Source organism: Triturus cristatus, chromosome 5_1, assembly GCF_964204655.1.
Source record: "Triturus cristatus chromosome 5_1, aTriCri1.1, whole genome shotgun sequence".
Lineage (NCBI taxonomy): Eukaryota > Metazoa > Chordata > Amphibia > Caudata > Salamandridae > Triturus > Triturus cristatus.
Window position 1 is genome coordinate 639,589,684 of NC_140587.1, and position 25,581 is coordinate 639,615,264.

The following is a 25,581-nucleotide window of genomic DNA, read 5'->3' on the forward strand; positions in this document are numbered from 1 at the left end:
AACCTCACTCATTCTAAGGTGTGGAGCGGACTAGAACCTAGAGGGACATTTGGCAAATCTTGGCAACTATAGCTAAACTAGACTATAGACAAACAGCACCTACTTCTTACCTCGTAATACACTTAGGTTAGGCACACTGGGGTAGAACTAGTTAGAAGCATCAGATGAGTATTAACATTTTAGCCTGTGTTATTTATGTATGTATTTTTATGAATATCTGTCATAGCTACAAACCATGCTATTGCAGTATTATTTTTTCTTACTGCTAACGCTGTACGTATTATACTTCGCATTCTGTCTTACGATTGTAGCAGTTCATATCTCTTGCACGAGAAATAAGACTGTTCAATAAACCCTTTTTATTGAAACGCCTGTCTATCTATTTCTGTGTAACTCTGTAGAAACGAAGTATGCACGATTGACTAAGTGAAACACCTATCTATTGTTTCCACAATTCTGAGATTGTTCCGATTCTAAGGGAAACAAAGTTGTCATGTTTATGCGGTTGTCAGAAACTAATTCCTTCTTGTTTATTCGAGAAGTTTCTAGTGACCTCTGAGTTAGCTGGCACATACAAGTAATTACGTTTAATGTACTCGACAGAGACATACTGACCTCAGTCCTATGTCAAAACTATAGTGTATATTACTCCAATGCTCAGAGCCTATCAGGGATATAGGAACTATACTACAGATGGGAGTCCTGCCAGTATCTAAATCAGACCCTAAGTGTCTCCAAATTTTGCTTTTGTGCTATTTCAATACAGGTGCAATGTAAGGGACTGATATTTTGCAATAAAATTAGCACTGCAGTGGCCTCTTTAAAATGTCATACCTCTATTGGTACAGAGTCATTTAGAGTAATTCCATTCTTAACCTGCCTTCTTGCCTTACCACTGATGCCCAGTCATCAACTGTATCCTGATTCACAGACCTCCTATCTTCTCACTGCCAAAAATCATATTTTTAATAGAAGAAATGGCAACTCTGGTGGTTACCACGAATAACCTTGTCTTCCTAGTTGGAGACACCCAAGGGTGTCCTACTAAAATTTTTCAACAGGATGCCTGTCTTGAATTAGGAACTACTGAATTATAATCCAGCACACTCAGTAGGACCCAGTTTTCTTCTCAAATGGCTTGATCACATTAAGCAAGTGCATTCCATTAGAATGAACCGAACATTCTGTGTTTCCTTTTTTTAGAACAATTCCTAGCTACTTACACACCCGAGGACTTCCAGGCTTCTACAAAAAGTAAAACTCGAAATATATCATTCCCAGCTTAGTGGCTGTATGGCTCAAAAACCAGGGACACACAACATCTCTTCCTTCACAGATAGCACTCCCAATAATCACGTTGATCATTTCAATTCCACTCTCACCGCAGTATTAGGTGCCAAACTACAGACTCAGAAACAGAAAGTTCCCGGCAAGTTTAGAGAAACAATCACTGAACTTAAAAATCTTAAACTAAAAGCTTGCTTACCTGAGAATTAATAGAGGAGAAACTACTCCAAATAACATGAGGGTGCTTATTCCACACTAGCTGACTCATACAAAAATTACATTAAAGCTGTTAAAACATGTTTCTATTCTGAACAAATCACACAGGTTTGAATGCTAATCCTATTAGATCTATCGGTCACTTTTGACACTATTTACCATAACATCCAGGATAATATTCTGGAAGCAGCAGGTCTCACTGGCACATTTCTGGACTGGATCAAATCCTTTATTTCAGTGTGATCTCAGACAATTGCTCCGACACCATTCTTCTCCAAAGAAAAAGCATTAAGCTGTTCTGTTAATCTCTTCTTCACTTCTCAGGAGACTATGGGTTACTTTCCATATCTACATAAAATCCCGGATAAGTCCTTGAGATCTGAAATTTGGTGCCTAAGAATTGGTATTAACCCTAGATAATAGATGGCAGGTTTGAAGCTGGACATTATGGAGAACTGAGGTCAGTGCCCCTGCTGGCAGGGTTAAAAATATTCAGTGATCCATCTCTTGTTGAACTGTATACTTTTTCTTGAAGAAATTAGGAAGTTTCTCCACCCCATTTTCATAAAATATTGTATTTTATCACAGGATGAAGAGCTTATCCTGGTTTGTGGGCTTAGATTTCAGGATGTAGCGATTGCTACTGGTCAATTCCTGCGAAAGATTATAACCTCCAATGCCAGGCCCAACCTTGTCAGTTGATTTAGACCAAATATGTTACAAGGCTGCACGAAGGGGAAGCCTGAGGTTGTGATAGTTGTCTTACACATTGCACTTTACACTGTTGGTTGGTAAAATTAGATGCTTGCTCCGGGTTATAGCTAATCTCCCCAAATAGCATTTTTAGACATGTGAAGATGGGGTTGGGTTGTATGCTGCACTTTATTTGGCACCAGTTGATGAAAAAAGTTATTGGCCTAGGGTAATACTTTTTCCCCTTCCAAGAAAATAATTATTTGCACACTGCACTTTATAATGTTTTCTTTCTTTAAATAACTTATTTGGGCCTGGAAAACGATGATTTCTTAAATGTTTCATATCGAGTTGATATTGTGATCAAAGAATGAGTATGACCTTGCACCCTGCACTTTATCCTGCCCCTACCCAAATGAATTCTATATCTTAGGTTGCTATGATATCTTAAATGTTTGAATCAGTATGAGTTGATACTGTGATCTGTGATTGAGTTTTTACTAACTGGAAGAAGTTTATAAAAAAAAATGTTTATACTGTATGCCTTTTCATCTCAGGCTGATGACAAGTGTTGATGGTTTAATTAAACTTAGTGCTGTATGATTTTTTGATGCCTTTAATTAAGTATATTAAATTGAGCTTATGAAATATTTCTATAAGATTCTATTTCTTAGAAAATAAGGATTTTTTTTATTGATTTGATTAATTGAAAAAAGCATTAAGCTGTGGTGAATCACAGTTCTCTCCTTGTCTGCTTGGTCTTTACACAGGACCCCTTGCACTATTTTTTCATCATGCAGGGGTTTGCTTCTATAGGTAAATGGATGATACCCAGCTTATATTTGGTTTTCATTAGGCAAGGGTTTATATACCTCCTTATCAAGACATTGTACCCTAGAGGAAACTCTATTTATTATCAAGTGGTAGATGCCCACTACCTTCATGGGGCTGAATCATGCTAAGAGCAAGATCTTGCTTAAATTATTGGGTAAAGCAGAGAATGAAAAGTTGCTATGGCAGGAAACATTGGACCAAAGCAAACACAAGGAGATGAGTGACAGAGCACTGAAACTTTTCAGACACTCACCCCCAGTCACAGATCTGGGTTGAATCCATCATCATTCTTTAGCTCACTTCGCCACCCCAGTTCAGACACAGCTATATGCAAATCAATCTTGACCCTGTGCCTCATGGGAACAGTCCAGTCAGAACTGCCAAGCATGTCTTTCCTGGACCGGAAACAAGCACCCTGGGAATGGTTTCGGGGTAACACCCCTCATCAGCCAGGCTAGCTTGAATCCAGTGAGCAAAGGACCCACGTCTGGGCATACCCTGCCAATGTAGGGTGAAAAAAGCAAACACAAGGAGATGATGGACGGAGCACTGAAACTTTTAAGACACTCACCCCCAGTCCCAGTTCTGGGTTGAATCCATCATCCTTCTGTAGCTCACTTTGCCACCCCAGTTCAGACACAGCTAAATGCAAATCAGTCTTGACCCTGTGCCTCATGGCAGTTATCATCCGAGATGCCAAAGGGACAGCATACCCTTCAGCCAGTTTCTTCATTTGCGGAGAAACTGTTCAGATATTAAAGACTTTTTGACACAGGCTGATGTCCTTAAGGAGAAATTGCCAAACCGGGGCTACCCGTATAAGCTGATTAAAGACTTCTACAAGAGAGCTAGATATTTCAACAGAGATGCCATGTTTGAAACCAAGGAGATTACTCCCTTGGACAGGTTGGTATGTGTTACCAAACATTCCAATATTAATCACAAGGTCAGACAAACCATCAATTCATTGTGGTATCTTTTAAATATTGGCAATAGCGAGAACAACATTCCTAAACCCCTCTTTGCCTTCAGATGAAACAAAAATCTTAAAAACCATCTAGTCAAAGGGAACATTCTGGAGAAAACTGTCCCATATCAAACCCGCCATTTCGGGCCTTGAACCTGTTAAGGGAAACCATCGCTGTGGCACCAGCCAGGCATTCACTAATGTGATAGTTGGTCATACTATCAAGATCAATGAGCGTGCAATCATTTTACAGGAAATGACGAACTGTCGTACTCCCAGTGTGATTTACATTATCACATGTCCTTGTGACCTCATATACATCGGAGAGACAGGAAGTGAATGTAGAACCAGAACAAGTCTAACATTCGTATCAAAAAGGTCTCTGCTCCTTTGGTCAGTCATTGGCTTGATAAAGGCCATACTGAAATGGACCTTAAGTGGTCAATTTTAGAAAAGATCCGTACCACTCCTGGTAGAGACTTGAGCCGGATCAGAAGAAAAAGAGAGTTTTTTTGGATTTTTTGCTTGGATTCTGTCCACCAGGGTCTTAATGAGCTTTGGCCCTGGGAAAACGCGATTATTTGATCTGTTTTGCACATCTGATGCTGACTGGTTTGCCCCCATTTTCCAATCATTACCCCATTCTGTTTTTTTTTCTATACCTTAGGGGTATTCTGTTCTGTGCCTTTCTATCTTGAACCTACCTTTTATGCCCTTGGTGCTTATAGGACGATGTAATAGTATCCCCATACCTAGTCCTGTACTCTCTCATGAGGGTTTCTTTATGACAGTCGTGAGGCTATATACAGCGTTCCAACATGGCCGCCGTATTCAGATGAATACTCCTTACTTTCCTTTTGCTCTCCAGTCCGCTTTCTATCTTTAGGCGAACTATAATCTGTTCTCCTATTGGAGAATATGGAAACCAGTGACTCCTTAAGAAGCCGGGGCTCCGTCTGAGAATCCACCTTGGAGACTTTTTTATCCCGCCGAAACGCCGCTGATCATCCATTCCATGGTGGAATATTTATTTTATCTTAGGTAAGAACGTACCGTATGACGCGATTGCACGTGCCTCTATCATTCCTTACGCTAGTTTCTCTAAATTGCTGCGTAAAAAATTTACTGAGTTTCCATTTTGCCTTTGCACACCGAGGGCGAGCAGTACTACTCCCTGACCTTTTTGGTCTGCCCCCTCCCCTGGAGACTCCGTCTAAGTGCGGCCTTGTGCCTTTGCTACCCGTTTCCTTACTGATCCCCGCGTTAAGGATAGACACTATTATTCATTCCAAATTCAGTGGCCGCACCATCATATAAGACTTTGGGGGCTCCCTTGGATGCGACTTGTATGTGGCTTCATACATATTAGTCTGGCTATGACAGCTCACCGAACACTGCTGGTGTGTGGTGATATTTCTCTATCCTTTTGTTTGGATTTAGAATTACTGATCCCCCTGACTTCCAGAACTGCCATTCTGACACGTGACCTGCGTTGTGGGGCATACCTCACCAGTAACTTGTACCTGGTGGATACCGCGTTGTGCTGATTCTCCCGCCCTGTTGCAAACCTTGGGTATGTTTTATTTGTATGCTGTTTTGATGAATAGTATTTCTCAGAAGTACGCACTTGTGAAGTGTCCCATCTCCCTTGAACTACCTCTTTTTTACTCCACAGAACTTTTTATATCAACTTTTTGCTGCCCTTTAGTGACTTGTCCCACGATTGCATTGTGTATCCGGGTTTTGAACTTCCCGCTTGGCCTTTGGACCTGATTATTTATATCCCTTCTCGTGCAAATCTTTGCCTCCTGGGTATATCCTTGACTATAGATTATGGTCTCTCCACCTCTCCTTTGGGCAAGTTTCACATTGCGTGGATGTTTGAACAGATTCTTCTAGAATGATTTCTTGCAGATCCGTTACGCGTCTGGATGTCGTTTTGGATATATGCATAATTATCCAGTGAAGATTTATACATATTTCCATATCAATCCTGACTCATTTTAAAGTATGTTCTTTGAATTATGACCGTTGAGTTTGTTTTCACTTATTGTTGCCTTGAGCACGGGTGATGTATATATTGGGTTCTATCTATCTCTGAATTTCCATTCACATACATCTTCTCTTTGGTCTAACATGGGCGTGGTTTATCCTTTTGACAAGTATCCCTTCTGAGCTCCTCCTGTTTTGCGCACCTACCCGGCATCTATTTTACCTTTTATTCTCTTAACCTATATCTTATTGCCCACTACTAGAGCTGATCTTCTGAAAGCCTAAACTATAGACGATCTCATATAATTACACTTAAATTTTATTTATGTCATATATGTTTTCTGATTAATCTTAGGTGTGTTCTGTGTCCCCCCCACTATCTACCGGTCCTCGCCCTGAAGAAGGTGGGGCCCTGATTTGGGATTGACACTGAAACGCGCGTAGGCGTTTGAATTTTCTGCGTACCTTCTTCCATGTTACTCCTATTTTCCAGCAGGAAGTGGCGTATGGACAAACCTTCCATTTAACATCATTTGGCAGCCTTACCATCATGACCGATGTGTGATATTGTGGTTGTTGTTGGAATGAATGCATATTTATATGAATGTAGTGATGTGTGGGACACTGAAAAATATTGCGTATGTTCTTTTTTATGTTATCATGTATTGCCCTTGTTTCGCAAAAATGTTTTTGTAAAACTATGTTAATAAAAAGAAATATGTTTTTTTGTCAACTAAGGATGTGATCTCATGGCTTAAATATCAATTGGGCTCAGCTCCAGTTAGTGATTTAATACCGAGGGACCTATGTATTAGGCCCATTACTATATAATTTAGGCAGGTGTTCCCTTGTGCTCCTGTGCCTCATGGAAACAGTTCAGACCGAACTGCCAAGCCATGTCTTCCCTGGACCGGAAACAGGCAGCCTGGTACCAGTTTCAGGGTAATACCCCTCATCAGCCAGGCTAACTTGAATCCAGTGGAAAAGTGAGTAAGGGACCCACATCTGGGCACACCCTGCCAATTTGGGGTGAACAAAGCAAACACACGGTGATGATGGACAGAGCCCTGAAACTTTTCAGACACTCACCCCTGTCACAGATCTGAGTTGAATCCATCATCATTCTTTAGCTCACTTCACCACCACAGTTCAGACACAGCTATATACAAACCAGTCATGAACCTATGCCTCATGGGAACAGTCCAGACCGAACTGCCAAGCCATGTCTTTCCTGGACCGGAAACAAGCATACTGGGACCGGTTTCGGGGTAACACCCCTCATCAGCCAGGCTAGCTTGAATCTTGTGGCAAAGTGAGCAGGGGACCCACTTCTGGGCATACAATGCCAACTTAGGGTGAACAAAGCAAACACAAGGAGATGATGGACGGAGCGCTGAAACTTTTCAGACACTCACCCTAAGTCACAGATCTGGGTTAAGTCCATCATCATTCTTTATCTCACCTCGCCACCCCAGTTCAGACACAGCTATATACAATTCAGTCTTGACCCTGTGCCTCATTGGAACATCCCAGACCGAACTTCCAAGCCATGTCTTCTCTGGACTGGAAACTAGCATCCTGGGACTGGTTTCGGGCTAACACCTCTCATCAGCCAGGCTAGCTTGAATCCAGGAAGCATTTGACCCCCACACCCATGCCCTCCCACATGGTGAATAATTTAGCAGTAGTCTAAGACCACACATTTGTTTAGAAGGCCAAATCCACAAGAGCTGTTCCTACCTTTTTGCCAAAGTGTGCTGTCTTAAAAAGATCTTTCCAGCTATCAGTTCTACATTAAGCATAACAGGAACTAATGTTCTCATTCTATGAGACTTTATTATGGCAATCTTATCTTCTTGCTATTCAGAGAAAAACTCTCCCTTTTACTCTAACATGTACATTATACAGCTGTTCCTGCTGTCTAAATGATGCAGAAGAGCACATAATATTCTCATGCAAGAACTTTACCCTGGCTTCCCACTGGCTCTTATGTAACTTCCAAAGTGTTGTCCATTGTGCGTAAAGCCATTTGTGAAAAGCAATCAATCTTTATGGTCATCATATTTACTTTATGGCATCCTCACTCCCTCGGGACTTCAAACCTCTTTTTACTCTCAATTCTTAGAACAATAATAGATACCTTTAGGAGCTGCCCTTTTCAATAACAGCTGCAAAACTATGAAATTCATTACATCTCAATCTCTGGCTAGGTGCCAAATCCAATGTGAATCACTTTAAGTGCCCAGTAAAACATGGCTTTTAAAGAAGTCATTTCTCCTTTGCTGTTGAAGTGTATATTGTATTCCTTTTTGTGTTTCTTTAGTGATCATATGCTCTGCGAATGAATGCTCTACAAATAAAATGACCTAAAAAACAGACCTTACCAGAATCCTGACTGCCGCTGTTCGTCCTTTTAGGCAAGTTGGAAGGAAGAAAGAAGATAAAGTTGGGGGCATAGGTAGAGAATGACTAGAGACCAGACACGAGTCCTCAGTGCCCTGTGTCAGCCTCTCACCACACCCAACCAAATTCATTCCATGTCATGAATGCTAAACACATACAAGGCAATGGGACATGCTTAAAGTGTCTCAGGATATTTGTCTCCCTGATTGGTATCTATTTTTCGCACCTATGCATATCTTTCAATGCAGGGGAGAGACAGACTTCAAATTCTATCAAGGAGGAATATAGCATGGCACCTCGACCTTGCTGGGCCTTTGTAAGTAATCCCCAAAAAGTCATCATTAATATAAATTGCATATCACATGACAAGAAGAGCTTTGAAAACCTATAATCATGAATAGTATTGTGGGATTTGTAGATCAACATTATTCCAGTCCCATTTTGGTCCCGTTCATGAAAATGCATTGAGGGGCATATTTATGAGAAGCTTGCATCGCATTTGCACCATGCAACGTGGTACATGCATGATGCAAGCCTCTATGTCAGATTTATGAAGCCACGCAAAGCCAGTTTGGGTGGGTTTGAATGGCTTTAAAAATCCGAAGTAAGGCAACACGTCACAAATTGCTGCGTTGCCTTACTCTGAGATAGGGATTCGTTCCATGGGCGTGAGTGTTCTCAAACAACTCCCATGGTTTTTCAAGCATTCCCAGATTTACAAGGACTTGTAAACATGGGAATGCGACACAATCTCATTCCTCTCCAGCTGAGCGTAACGAGGAGAAATATGTTTAGTTCTCTTTGTTTTTATCTCTTTCAATGTGTGCTGAATTTTGCAGCACACATAGAAAGAGAAAAAAATCCTCTCACATTTGTTTTTGTGGAAAAACAATCTTGCATGCAATGGAGGCACCCTTGCACCATGCAAGTTTACTACTTAGGGCCCGATTTTGATGTCAGACGGACCTGTGTCCATCCATTATTTATTCGGTACTGGGACCGACTGACCTCCTGTCGGAGGTCCCAACCCAGCAATTAGGATGCAACCAAACATTGTTCGGTTGCACTCCTATTGTTTACAATACAAGCATCATGCTTTGATGAGGTGATAAGTAGCCCTGGGGTCAAGGAGCCATTCTGGGAGGACAGGGTTCTGCTACATAGAAATACCAGAGCAAGGAGGAGGGGTTGTACACAATAATCTTCTATAGAAGGAGGAAACAGGCAGGAGAAACCAATTTAATTTCCACCCCTACTCTTTGAACACAGCCAGATGGCAGGCTTAAGGAAAGAATGTACAGATGCCAGGGGGAGGGAGAATATGGAGATGAGCCATCCTGGAGGTTGGTTTAGATAGCTCTTGTCTCTCTTCCGGGACTTCCCCATATTGAATTTTGGAGAAATAGTGATTTCTGGGAGACCCTTGTGCTACACCTTGGAGGGAATGGTCATGCTCTGTAGTGTTGTCCTGCACCTCATTGGACAGGAGTGCCCTCCTGTGTGACCCTAGAGAACACTGAATAAGTATCTGAGAGGGGCAGTGCCTCTCAACTCTGCTGCTTGAAACTGAGAGAAGATGAAGGATGGCCAAGGTGGAAACTTGATTTGCACTATCAGGCCCTGCACTCTTAAAAGACTGCACCTGCTGCATTATATGGAACTACAGCACTTTGGATGTACCTTGCTTCAAGAGGAATAAAGAGTGGATGCCAAGCTGGAAACTTGATTTGCACCATCAGGCCCTGCACTCTTAAAAGACTGCACCTGCTGCATTATATGGAACTACAGCACTTTGGATGTACCTTGCTTCAAGAGGAATAAAGAGTGGATGCCAAGCTGGAAACTTGATTTGCACCATCAGGCCCTGCACTCTTAAAAGACTACACCTGCTGCATTATATGGAACTACAGCACTTTGGATGTACCTTGCTTCAAGAGGAATAAAGAGTGGATGCCAAGCTGGAAACTTGATTTGCACCATCAGGCCCTGAATTCTGACTTGCTGCACCTGCTGCATTAACTGGAACTACAGCCCTTTGGATGTACCTTGTTTCAAGAGGAATACCGAGTGGGCTCCTGGCAAGCTACAGGTTAACAGAGCTCACCTGCATCAACTTCACCAAGAGTCCCCTGCCTGGAGTGTATACAGTGGACTTTTAAGGGTTGTGTCCAGGTGCATTGTGGAGATTGTGGTCCAAACCTTTCAAGGACCATCTTGGAGAGTCCAGACCCTTGGATTGTGCTTTAGACACTTTGGACCCTCAAGAGGAACTTCAGAAAAAAGTTTCAGAAGTTTGGAAAAGTATAGTGAAATTTTATGAAAAAGTTCCAGAGGGTGACCGGACTCTCACAGAAAGGCAATCCAGCGAACCCTCAACAAATCCGGCCTGCCGGAGGAGGCTGCACGATGACTGGTGAGAATTCCTCCAGAAACGTTTCCAATTGTGAAGGTAAAATCTTGATGGAGCCTCCCACTTAGTGTATACAACCAGTGCTCCATCATGGTCATCCTCAAACCTTGACTTTGTCCCCGTCACAGGCGACCAAATGTCCAGAAGTGGAGCTATTGGTTTCTAAGCACTATAAAGTGTTTCATCTTTAAAAATGCATATCTCTGGTTCCCTACAGTGGATCTCTTTTGTTTTGGTAACATTTTAAAGATAAAAATATTTCCTATTTGTATAATTTGGTGTTGGATTTTTATTGTGTGTTGTGTTTTAATTGTTTACTGAATTGGTGTTTCTAAATGCTTTATATGCCTGTCTCTGAAGTTTACCAAGGGTTGCTCATAGGAATACTTTTCTGAGACCTATTTTGAGCCCTAGACTGTGTTAGTGGCCTTATTGCCAGCGGCAGATGCATATTTGCCACTACTAATAAACCCCTTTCCAACAATGGGACAGTAACAAAGGTTGAAAAGCATATTATGCACACCTCCTTGTCTTTAATACAATTGTACATTTCCTCAGAGCTAAAGCTAGGAAATTTCCAATTAGCATTTACACCTACAAATTAATACCTGTTGAATGCTAATTTAATTACATGATACCCATATGCAACACAGAGAAATCTTTCTGCATTTAGGACAATGTAATTTTGAAAAGAATCTCTACAAATTAGATAACATACTGCCACAACCAAAGAAATTCAAAGCTGATATGCAATATTGTGCAAGGAGATACATTCCTATCCTGTTATATAGCACTCTAATATTTAGGCAATAGAGCTGATTCATCTGAAGCCCCATTATGTCTGGGGCTGTATTTTTTCAGAACTGCTTTAATCAAGTCAGTGTCCCATTGTTCTGCATGCCACACTTGCACGTGCATTACTGGATTCCTTAACCATTAATTATACTTCGCTACTACTCTACAACTATTTTGAAAGATAATACAAGTTATTATGCATTGTCTTTCTCCATGTATTAGGGGCCTGTGTTGTTCTAAATCAAAACTGGAGTTAATCCTCATTAATTCCTTAAGTATTTATTAGTAAGTAAAATACGTAAAATACATCATACTCACTTTTGCATTTGATCCAGAGTTCAAAGAATAATTTCATTGCAGAATTTGAGTGAAACCTACCCCTTGACCAATCTATGATTGGAAGCAGCTTCCCATTTGATCTGTTGATGTCTCTAACACTGTGATTTAGCGAGTTTATTTAGGCAGGTTTAGTAATTGCATTGGCATTTTGATACAATAGATGAGGTCAATTACTAATTCATTGTCTTGGTGATTGTATTAATGACATAATTATGTTAATTGAAAGCGTTGTTAAAAAATGTAGGAGTGACACAATTGTATGTTAAGAAAAAAAGTGCTGTTAAAAATAAACAGTCATTTTATTCCAGGTTTGAGTAACTGACATCGCTGAGATTGTAAAGAGCGTTTAAGACTTTTTATTCAGTGCCAAAGGAGAGAGATAAACGAGTGCATTTCTATGTGATCTAAGAATAGGACCTCAGAACGCTCTGTTTGTATGCGAAAAGGGCAACATTCTCAACCATAGCCCTATTATTAAATCAGTCAGACATTGACATTATGATGGTGTGGTCACCAGAATGACTTCCACATCCATGTGTCTCAGCCTGGCCCAAGTGTAAAATTAAATCTCATGAGGTGATACCTGCACTGCTTCATAAGGGCTGCCCCAGACACATCTTATAATCCTAACTGACTCAGGGAACATGGTAGAAATTCTATTTTAGTATGCCTGAACTCAGAATGATAAAATACATATTTTAGTAAAGTTGGTTTTAACATTCTGTGTTTGAAAATACCACTTTTAGAAAGTAGGTATGTTCTTGCTTAACTGTCCAAGCCTACCTCTGCTGGGTTGTGTATTGTGTGTTTGGTTCTGTGAGTGACAGGGGCTGGGGATTCCAGGGGAGAGGGTGAGTCAGCACAGGGCTGAATAGGAAGATATGCATGTAGATGGGTGGGAGGAGTTGCACCTGGGACCTGAATAGGGCTGTGCCTTCCCTCCACAATGCTGGCTCCACCTCCTGTGGTGTGTCTGATGTCTCTGCCCTGCACTCTGAAAGGAAAGAAGGAGTCGGGTAAGCAAAGTGCTCCAGGACTGACCAGAACTGGTTTGGACTAGGCAAAGGCCTCTCTGCCTTCAGAGAACAAAAGAAAAGTAGTATAAATATAGGGACCCAAACCCCAAGACTTTAGATCACTTCTGGAACAACAAGAAGAAACCTCTGCCAAGGAGAAGAACCAAAGGAAGCTGTAGGAGTTGGGTTGGCCTGCAGTGGTGTCTTCATTGCCAAGGAGAGGAGAAGGAACTTTTACAGAATTTACATAATCTTGCAGACTATTTCTCCAAGGGCTTGAACTTGTGCTTGCCTCCTGCTGAAGTCTCAGGGACATCAGACTTCACCACCAGCTCCCCCCTGAATATCTTTGCTGGGAATTCTATCTGCAGAAGCCTACGTGTCGCTGGGAGCTGGAAGTGTGACACTCTGAGAAGAAGTGTGCCGCAGCTGTATTCATCGCATCGCCAGCGAAGCATGCTGCAGCCGCATTTCCCAGAAGCGTGCCTTCGTTGCAGCTGTCTGCTTTCGCATCACTGGAGAAGCGCATCGCAACCGTGAGGGTCGACGTCGCATCATTGGAGAAGCTTGTCGCAGGGCCTGTCGCGGCTCCAAAGTACAGAGTCGCCGCAAGGCTACCAGGGCGTGTCGCATCGTCTCAATGTCGTTGCATCGAGGCCACCATCTTATCTCATCGCACCGGATTGTCGCATCGCATCGAGGCGCCATCTTGCCGCATCGCAACCGGGCTGCAGCACGAGAATCTATGCATCACCTCCTCTACGGTAAGGATCAAGACGCATCCCCTACTCTGCGCAAGCATTGAGGTGCGACGCATCATCTCCCCCGAAACAAGGAACCGACGCATCTCCAACGCTGCGAGCCTTTTGTTTATTTTGCGTTACGCATCCAGGTACTTTTGTGAGAACTGTGTCGCATTTACCAACAACTTGAACTAAGCTAATTCTACCATCTTTGAGTCAGCACAGGGCTGAATAGGAAGATCTGCATGTAGATAGGTGGGAGGAGTTGCACCTGGGACCTGAATGAGGCTGTGCCTTCTCTCCACAATGCTAGCTCCACCTCCTGTGGTGTGTCTGATGTCTCTGCCCTGCACTCTGAAAGGAAAGAAGGAGTCGGGTAAACAAAGTGCTCCAGGACTGACCAGAACTGGTTTGGACTAGGCAAAGGCCTCTCTGCCTTCAGAGAACAAAGGGAAAAGTAGTATAAATATGGGGACCCAAACTCTAAGACTTTAGATCACTTCTGGAACAACAACAAGAAACCTCTGCCAAGGAGTAGAACCAAAGGAAGCTGTAGGAGTGAAGTGTAGTTCCTATATCCCTGATAGGCTCTGCGCATTGGAGTAACTTACACTATAGATTTGACATAGGACTAAGGTCAGTATGTCTCTATCGACTATATTAAACTTAATTACTTGTGTGTGCCAGCTAACTCAGAGGTCACAACAAACATCTTGAATATACAAGAAGGGATTAGTCTATGACAACCGCTTAAACATGACAACTTTGTTTCCCTTTAGAATCGGAACAGTCTCAGAATTGTGGAAACAATAAATAACAGTTTCACTCAGTCAATTGTGCATGCTTCGTTTCTACAGAGTTGTACAGAAATAGAGAGACGGGCGTTTCAATAAAAAGGTTTATTGAACAGTCTTATTTCTCATGCAAGACATATGAATCGCTACAATCTTAAACAGACTGCGAAGTACAATATGTATGAGGTTAGCAGTAAGATAAAATAATACTGCAATAGCATGGTTTGTAGCTATGACCTATATTAATCAAAATACATACATAAATACCATAAACTAAAATAAATAGCATGGTTTGTAGCTATGACCTATATTAATCAAAATACATACATAAATAACATAAGCTAAAATGTGATACTCATCTGATGCTTCTAAATTATTCAACCCCAGTGTCCCTAACCTAAGTACAGTACGAGGTTTGAAGTAGGTGCCATTTCTAAAGTATAGCTAGCTATATTTTAGTTTAGCCAAGATTTGCCAAAGGTTTCTCTAAGTTCTAGTCAGCTCCATACCTTAGAATAAGAGAGGTTGGAATCTTTTTTCTGTTCTCGATAGTCTAAACCCCCGCAAGGGAAGTCAGAGAGCACTGGAGCTGGATTCTCTGCGAGGAGGACGGCAGCATCAGGTCAGTGCATCAGGCTGGAACTCGATCTCCTTCCAAACTTGCCGTGGTGAACCGCGTAGTCTGGGTTGGATCGAATCCTCCGGGAGCAGCAATTTGCCAGGGCAAGTGCTGGTATTGTTATACCTTGAAGGTGCCAGTATTGACGTAAAAGTCGGGCAGAGGAACGTCATGAATGAACCCCTAAGGAATAGATGTTCATGCATACTTAATGAGTTTTTGGAGAAATCCATATTCAAGCTGAGGGAAATTCCTAAAGGCTTAAGGGTCTAGTTTTCCAAGAATTAATTGTGACGTGGATGGAAGGATGTAGGTGGCCATGCCTGTATTTGGTTTGTACGGACAATGTCTAAATAAGGGCCGAATTTCTATGTCCATATAAGGGCAATGTGAATTGTACCTATATAAGGGCATAAATCGGGAAACCTATATACGGAATCTAAATCTGCACACAACACCCACTCCAATTTCGTATGAACGACGTTACTGAATCCTAAACGTTCTATGCATATCTTAAAACAGAGTATCGCATGGGTTTGCTAAAATAAGCTAAAACATATCTAAAACACATGTCCTAAAAATACATTACAAAACCATTGCTATGCATAAAGTGTTGTACATATTAAAGGCAATGTTCCATTCTAAGCATAGGATCACATTGGAATGCTAAATGAATGAATCAAAATATATACATGTGATGAAATGGCTCGTAAATACAGAAGAAAAAAGGGGCCGAAACCATTTCATATCAGGTTACAAAAGTCAAATTGTTATTCATGACAAGGTGGCACACTGTCCCTGGAAGTGTTATCAAAGAATTCTGTTCTCTATGAATAGTTCTACTATAAGCAGATTACTGTGCCAAAAAATGAAAAAATAAAATTTTGGGACGGGGAAGAAAGAAAATATAATCATAGGCAAAGTTCCAAAGTCAGTATTACGTTTGAAAAAAGAATGAAGGCCAAATTCAGAGTCTCAACGGAACACTGTGTGCCTTAATCAAAAGTCAGTGTGTGGGGATGGAGAAAACATAAAATGTTCTAATCCTGTAGACAACAAGTCATCTACCGTTGTGGGTGATAGTTGGAATACCGCTTGTAGAGGATCAACAGCACATAGATGCGAACTATCGCCTTCAGCATGGGAAGCATCATCAATGTCCGGATTGGATGTTACCTGCGCGTCTGGTGTTTCCTCTTGTACCTCAGCAGTAGCATGTTGCGTCTGTGAGATCTCAATGAATGCCGCCATCTGGATTGGTAGCCGCTGGGGACAACACATACTATGGGCCGTTATCGGGTCCAGCAGAGTATTGATATCCGTAGGCATGACTGATGGGAGTGTCAGACAAATGTCCAGCATGCATTCTTCACCGCATAGCAGGCAGCGTAGAACAGGTAAGATGCAATCTTGCCAGATTCGTCTGAATGACAGACCCCAAGTGGTGTTTATTTCTCGTAGACGAGGTAAACCCAGAATTTGGACGATGCACTCACGACACTTCATCTCCAATAGAGTTCTTTCCATGGTGAACTGGGTGTTGCTGGTGATTTGGCTTGCCATATCGTAGCAATAGGAGCAAAAATAGTATCCCTACAACGAGTGCTAAAAGGAGCAGCAGTCCGCCAAACACAGAGTGCACAAAGTTTGGAAAAATTCCGAGGACTGCTTGAAAAGGTGCAAACAGTCCTGCACACACGTTCTTAAATACATGTACAATACCGCTTGTATCAGACATGTTTAAGATACGACCTAACATTTCTGAGAAATGCACAGGGCAGTTTGTATACAAAAGAGTATGTATCTTCGCAGAAGTCCTTGCGACTTGGAGATCATAGGTTTCTTTGGCAGAGGTCAAAGGCACAGTTTTTTTTAAAGAATGGCTTTCATTCTGCTTAGAGTATCAATTTGTATAGAAGAGATATTCAGTGAAGGCCATAAAGGCGACTCCCTGACTATGTCTATTTGAGGAAACAAGACTTGCATACATCACGTGACACTGGATGTAACCGTTACTAGATATGGGATACCTGGCAGCATGCCACAGCAGCAGCTGTGATCATTCAACATAACGTAACCCCCATTTGAAAGTTGACCAAAGATTGGATTAATCACTGCTGTCAGTGAACCGTGTAGGTGGCAGGATAAGTTTGTAGTGGAACCGTCACAGGCCCCGTGTAAGTTAGTACCCTGACAAAGGAGAGAACCGCTTAGTGAGTGTTCACAGTTTTCACTGCTAAGAAACACTTCACGTCCCCCCCCTCCAATATCTGTGTGTGTAAGGTAAATCCCAGTATGTCTTGATGTATTCTTTACCCAACCTTTCATATTTGCCTGCTGGTATATTTTTTAGGCAATACTGAAAATGGAAAGTCGTAACAGGCAGAGTAATCTTACCATGTATGATCCACTCAGTAGCTGGTTTTTCTGCCACTGTGAATAGTAATATCTCCAGTTTTTCAATGCTCAGCACCATATAGGCTGCTCCCCTTTGTGCCATTTTGATCTGTCTATCAGTGAGATTGAATTCTACAAACAGTGACGTAGTATTGATTAAACGCCAAGGCACATAGCTAGAACGCAGGTTTTGAAGCGTCCAGCCTAATAGCATGATAGAACATAGCTGTGACTGACCATGTTGCAACATGACCAAGTCTTGTTCCATGATATCTAAGACAGAGGATACAATGCTGTCCAAAGAATATATCCTGGATGACAGAGTCGTTAACCCGTTGTCTACTACAGAGAGAGATTTCTCTAAATTAATACGATCAATTTCTCGTATTCGTTCTGCAGTCTCTGCTTGGGTGACCTTCCATGATTCATTATAAGCAGCGTAGATACCGACATATATAAAACGTTTTTGACGCGGTCCTAGCAAGAATTCCCTAAGGTCTGCACCTTCATGAAGTAAAGTTAAGTGTTGTTTTACATCCTCTAGTGTAGCTTTATGTAGCCAATCAAGGCAAAGATTCCCTACACTGTAAGTTGTTACTACCCCCGGATGCTGTCTTTGGACATAACGTGGGTCTGGCCTATGAAAGGTAAAACCTTGTGTCTTGTTCAGGAATCTATCTTGACAGTTGTTTGTGTCTAAGGGCCAGAGCAACCATTTTTTCCATTCAGGATCTGATCTGTGGTGATGCAAAATATTATGTTCGTCGACCTCGCCCTGTGTAGAGCTTTAACTTGTAGGTGCAGGTATAGACGGAGTGTTCATGTCTTTTATCTTGGCTATTCCAAGGCATGATGTTTGTTGGACAGCGTTGTTCAAAAACATAATTTGCTCAGGGATGATACAGGCTCTAAACAAAGCGTCTATTCCCTGTACTTCCAATCTTTAGTACCCCAGACAGTTTTTGTCTCAATGTTGTCTTTCCAAAAGTCGTAACCCTGTCTAGACAGTTGGGCAATAAAGGATGCAAAATAAATCTGGTTGGTATCTGTTAACATAGATTTAATTCCTGTCTTATTGACATTCTTAAGTAAAATATGGAAATTTCATTGCAAATGTTTTCGAGCTACCCTTTGGTGGCATAGGACAATGTTCCCATTGGTTATACATAAATACATTTCTAGGTGTTGCAGTTTTTTTTTGCAAGAAATGATGACCATAGTGTTATAACAATACAGTTGTTCATAGTCTGATGAACCTTGTAAATATTCATTATTCGTAAATGCAGTTGACATCTCTAGATCAGACATCATATTATTAACAGTCTCGAAGTCCCAATCATCAGAAAAGGTACTGGAGGTAATAAAGTCACTTAATGAAATTTTAAATAAATGTGGAATCTTCAAAAGCTCCGACGGACCAAATGTCATATTCGGTTTTGTCCCAAACTATACCATCTGGTATAGGAATCGCTGTGATGTTCACTCCTGACAAGTCTCTTGCTTCACAATGGGATGATTTGTGTGGCTGGAGAAGTAAGTTCACTCTTTTACTTGCTGTGTCCATTTGAATATATCTTCCATTAATCAGCATACCCAGAGTTATTAACAGAGCTAACCAAAGTAAAAACAAGAATATTCCCAAAACAATCCATAGTTCAATCCATGGTGAAACCAGATAAGTTTTTTTCAGGAGATGAAAAAGTCTGTTGCTTGTTCTTTGAAAGTTCTTTGTACTGGCGTTGTTTCAGGCTCGCTGGGATCCTCAGAAAACGTATCAAAGTTCATGAAATAGCCAGAAGCAGTTCTGTCAATGGTATGAATTGCATCCGTATTTGATGAAATTGCTGGAACCAGTTGATCACTTGTTACTTTGTTGTAAACAGGTGTATCTGGATGAACTGTTATTTAGGTCTTAAGAGGGACAAGGTCCATAGCATTGTTGCTTAGTCCTCTATTTCTTACTGTCAAATCTTCAAAGGTGATGAGTCTCTCAGTTTGAACCTCTTGGATTGTAGCTAGAGGAGTGCGTCTACTACATTGGTGGAGTCCATTTGCCCTACTGTTCAGTATCTGCCACATAGTGTGATTTGATCAGGTCGATGGACACAAATCTTTTCTCCTTTTTACCAGCAAGGGGTGACAAAAGTACTGTTCTTGATCCGTGGATTGCTAGGACAGGTACTGGTTGTCTGTAAGAAGGCCCAAATTCCTTCTTGTCTGTGATCTTTTCTCTGACTAGATCCCCAAGCTTTGGGATCCTGACAGGGCTTGCTGGGACGGATGGATTTTTTTCAGTGGTAGTTGGCTTCAGGACCACGTTGCTTTGTTGTGTTCTAAGTTCATTTAAGTCCTGCAAAACAGCCAAACGATCTTTGATATCAAATTGTTTGTTTTCCACCACTGTGCCTTTCATATCTAAGTCCGGAACCAACAGTCTAGGCCCAAACAGGACCTCATATGGAGTGACACCCCCTAGAGAACTTCTTGGCAAGTTGTTTATTGCGCGCTGGACCCCATATAAATGTTTACCCACCCATCACCCGAACCTAATACCCTACCTGTTATAGACTGCATTATGTCCCGTTTTTTTTCTTTCCACAACAGAATTTTCCTCAGGATGGAATGGAGAAAAATACCGCAATGCTACGCCCAGACTGGCCATGGCTTCTTTGTAAGCCCTAGAGCTAAACGCAGGACCCTGGTCAGAATGTAGTGTGCCTATTGCGTATGTGCCGATAAAGACTCACAAATCTTTTATAACAGTTTGAGCGTCAGCCAAGCGCTGAGGCCACATCCTTAGGAACCTAGATTAGTATTTCTGGGATTGCATTTGTCCAAGAAGACGCCTGCATGTAGATAGTCTAATGCTGTTTAATAATAGTGTCTGAACTGGGCTGGCTATGTTGTAGTCAGGTATCTGGTGGCATTCTGTACTGCGGTCTCTATTGCAGTCTAAGCAGTTATTAATGAAAAAGTGAATGAAAGTATTCATCCCTTGCCACCAGTACATCTCTTTTAGTTCTAAATTTGTCTTTGAGATCCTCTGATGTATCAGACCCTCTCCCAGATGCGCTTCATAAATCAAAGCTGCTCTACGTTCCCTGTTTGGAATCACTCTATCCCCCACTTTGAGCAAACGGAACGCTATTTGCATCAATTATATAGGAGTATTTGAGTGGAAACTTATTAGGTAATGCCGCACCGCTGCCTTTGCTTGATGCATTGACAGCCAGCATTATTTTGCTGCCTATTTTCGTTTTTGAATTAGTGATTGCATCTACGGAAGCCGTATGCACAGCCCCTTTCGCGGCTTCATCAGTCAATGAATTCCCTTCAATGTGAACGCCATCAAGTTGGTGACTCAGCGTGTGTATCACGTAAGTGTTTTGTAGTCCGCTTTGCAACTGAACTACTTGTTCCCAAAGCAATTTGTGCTTAATTGTGCCACCTTTTGCATCTTTGAAACCATTTTGAATCCATCTCGGTAAATATTCATTGTGGGATTGAACACAGTAAAAAGAATTGCACACTATGGGTGTGGGGAATTCGCGATCCGTGTTTTCAAGTGCCATCTTAAATGCTTGTAGTTCAGCTCGCTGAGCTGTACAATCTCCTAGAGATTGGGTTTTTCTGACCATTGGTCTGAATTTGCCATCTCGCATGCGACCTTTAACGATAGCACACGCTGCACTGTAAGCTTGTTTACTCCCCATGGCGGGTTGTGCAGATCCGTCAGTATAAATTATAAATTTGTACTGGTCAAGAGGGAGAATTTCAGTAGGTAGAGGACATTTGTGTACATATTGCAGGAATGCTTGTGTTTTTAAATATGGATCAAAAACGTATTCAACATCAGTTTCAGCAAGAGAATTAACCCATTGTATCCATCTCGGATGTAAAGCTTTTGCATTTGGAATGCTAGCCTTTGTAACTGCCTCTAGGGCTAGTACAGTAGTCGCAACCATAATGCGTTTCCCCTGTGCTAGGGCTCTTTCTTTTGCTATAGCGGGTTGAACTGCTGTCAGAATTTTTTATTTGTGCTTGTGTATACAAGTGGGATTTGTATGCAATTGGTACTTTTTCACCTTCGTTAAAAGTTAAGTAGGTGAATCCGTATTGACCCGAATTATTCGGATCACTAAGTTGCGTACGTTTACGCGTGTTTGCAAGTGTTTCCTTGCTAACATGTCTGTTTGTAGTGAGCGTAAAATTTCTGTGTGTTTTTGTGTCCAATGTGTGATTTTAAAATCAGATTTGATTAATTCGTAGAGAGGTTTAACCCTTTCTGCATAATTTAAAATGTAAGTTCTTCCAAAATTCAGGAAACCTAGAATCAACTGTAAATTTTTCTGCATTTTTGGAGGTTGGAGCAGTGCATACTTTTCTAAAAAGTTGGCTGCCAGGCTTTTGCCTTCACTTGATAGTTCATATCCAAGAAACAGGACGTTGAGGTGGGCAATTCATGACTTTTAAAAGTTGAATTTGTAACCCTCTGAGGCGAAGCACAATATTATGGTGTTCACCCTGTTCAAGTGCCTATCCAGGTCATCGTCTGTCAGATATTTATCATCGACATATGACAATGCTTCGTCATCATAAGTTTGTAGTAACTCTGTTACACTTGCTGAGAATAACCCCTGGCTGTTTTTGAATCCCTGGGGCAGTCGACAAAATTGTCCCCATTATTGAGAAAGCGGTCAAATATCTGCTTTCTGGTACAATATTTGGACAAAAGAAACCATTTGAAATGTCTAATGTGGTTTTATATTTTTTACGCACAATGTTATTCATTAATGCTGTACCATGTGCATTTTGCACTGCAAATGTTTTGCAACAGGAATTTAAGTGTCTGTAATCCCAAACTAGACAATATGTGTTGTCTGGTTTGAAGATAGGAAACAAAGGATTGTTCATTGATGAGGTGCATGTTTCAATCACCCCCTGATATTCAAGTTGATCTAAAATCTCCCTGACCTGTTTTTTAGCTTCTTGCATAACTGGGTACTGCCTTTGTGCAGTCGGCTGATTTTTTAACTGGATTTTATGGTGAGGTGAGTCCTCATCCCATCCAGATGATTTTTATACAGTGCTGGGGCTTGGGCTACTGCCCATTTCCTGGCTAATGTATATTTTAAATGAACTGGAACATGGTTAGAGAAGGCAGGCATAATGATGGCCTCGCCATGTGGGCATTCCCTGACAAAATCAGGTGGCCAGTCCTGTTCTGCTAGAAGTATATCATAACCCTTTGAAAGATGCTCCCAAAAGAGTGCTTTCACTTTTCTTGGTATGTCTCCCTCCATCTGGAGTGTTATTTCATATCACCTATGTGAAGAACTAACCCTAGTGTCTACAGTCTCAACTTGTATGTCTTCATTCAAGTCCATTGTCTCTAGAAGTCCCTTCAGGTTCTGGCGAGCTATTGTAACTTCTGCTGCACTGTCCAGCATGGTCTGGGCCCATACTCCGTTCCTGAGTTGGGTTCTCAGTATTCTCGGCATGTTTGATCTTCAGACCTGCTACCTTTTTCTTGGAGAATTGAGGTTTTGCTTTATTTTTCTGAACGTGTTGATCGTCTTTGGACTTCACGCGTTCTTCCTTGTTTTCGGACTGTCCTCTTCTTTCGGATGTCTGTGACGATATCTGAAAGGTACGAGAGGAACGTGTATCATTATCTTGATATCTGTCAGGTTTTCTCAAATTATCCCTATTCCTGAGGTTGTACCTCCTTTTAGAGGGCTCCTTCTGTGGAGGAGACCTGCCTCGGGAATAAGAACGCTTCTCTTTGGAATTCTGTTTGTTATTTTCCCACTTCTTTTTAGAAGGTGTAGGAGTGTTTTTAGGAAAGACCTTATCAGGACTTTCAGACAGTTGTGGTTTTACTGGTTTCCCTCCCAGACTGTCTCTGCCTAATTCCTCATAGGATTTTTCAATTATTCTGGCTAGTTCTTGAGGTTGTTCTGTTACATCAAATTCCCTTCGTTTTTGGCAGATTGCCACTGATTATCTCCTTTAATATTAGATAATATTATTGTTGAGACCTGGTCGAAATTTTTAAGTAACTTCATACCTAAATTCAGAGCAGGCTCTGCCCCGTATTCGTTTTGAATACGGGGCATCAGGTATTACCTCCATGGACGGAACACCATGGGGCTGATTTGGATAGCGGGTGGATAGCCACCGCCTGTATGGCGGTGGCAATCTGCCCGCTAAATACCACTGCCCGCTTCCAAATTCCCCTGCCACATTACGATGGCGGGGGGTACCCCGGCGGACGGAAAGACACCGCCATCCATATTACTATGCAGGCGGGGACCTGCCGTTGCCGCCACGGAAAGGCAGGCGGTTTTTGCCATTGGGGGCCATAGCGGGCCCCCAGAGATTCTGGGGGGGTGGTACCACCCTGCAGTTCCATGCACAACATGGCAGGTACTGCGTGGTGCCCGCCACTTTGTGCATGGAAGTGCACAACATGCCTTCTTGGCACTGTGGCAGGCGATGCTGGGAGCACCGCCCGCCGCAATGTCACGAATGCAGGATGCGCCCGCCAGTGTGGCGGGCGCATCCTAATGTCTGCAATGGGACCCCCGCACCGATGGCGGGCGGTCCCATTCTCCCTGCCCGCCATGCTAATGACCCTCCATGTGTTCTTGTGTAGATTGCAGCAAAGACTGTGCCCCAGGTGGTGCAGTCTTCCAGATGTGGTGTGATCCCCATTGGTAAATAGATTGTTAGAATTCTGTGTTTCTCATAAGGGCTGGAATACCGCTTTGATTTGAGTAATTTTTTGAGCTATCCAGAATGGAATTTGTTCACGTTTTGTGGGCATTTTACCCATGACTGCGTGTAAAGTCTGTGGGGTGATTTTTAGTGTATTCCCCTGATGAGGGGTTGGATTTTGTATGGTTAATGGTGGTTGGACTGTGAAAGTCCGCATGACATATTGAACCAATTGTCTATAAATTTTGATTAGCTCCTTGAGTTGAGCTAGTAGATCCACATCTGGCATTTCTTCAATGTCAGGATGAGGTGTGTAGCCTGATAAAATCGGCCATGTTGCTCCTGGTCTACCTAGTGGACCGAGCCTGGTAATGTGATTGTAATGTTTTAGGGCGCCTTTAAACCAGATCTCATGCTCCTGGTATGTGAGTGGAATTTCAATATCCTCGAAAGGAATATATTCCTCTGGTGGTTCATGTTCTTTGTAGAAGTGAAACAAGTGTGTCACTGGATTTGATTCTGGGAATACTATCCATGAATAGAATACCTCTGTCTGGTGAGATTCATGTGCCTCTATCACGAAAACTGCTCTACCACCTCTTGGTGTTAGGCCATTTTTTATATCAGTTTTAGAGTGATGGCTCTCCTTAAATTTGGATAGATTATTATAGCATCCTCGTCGGTTTCTTGAAAACCTGTACGATTAAAAGCTGCTGCGACTTGGTCAGCCGCAGCTCCACCAGTATCGGTGTTTGTGCCATTTTCGGATATGTTGAACTGAAAAATGCAGAGCAAGTTTCAAGGGAACAAAGATAAGGTGCACAATATTTTGGAACACTGTATCCTTCAACGTTGAACAAAATCAAACAGCTAATACATAGGACTTTTGTCCTACTCAGTTATGGCAGATATTATCCCGACCCACTCCAGATGTCTTATGGAGTTTTATGAGTAGAGGGTCTCTGAGAAAAGCACGACTGAGTTACCTCAGTATCTAGCATTAAATTAGTGCCTTACCAAACCGTTGGGTGCCATGTAGTGTAGTTCCTATATCCCTGATAGGCTCTGCACATTAGAATAACATACACTATAGATTTGACATGGGACTAAGGTCAGTATGTCTCTATCGAGTATATTAAACTTAATTACTTGTATGTGCCAGCTAACTCAGAGGTCACTAGAAACTTCTTGAATATACAAGAAGGGATTAGTCTATGACAACCGCATAAACATGACAACTTTTTTTCCCTTTAGAATCGGAACAGTCTCGGAATCGTGGAAACAATAGATAACAGTTTCACTCAGTCAATCGTGCAAGCTTTGTTTCTATAGAGTTGCACAGAAATAGAGAGATGG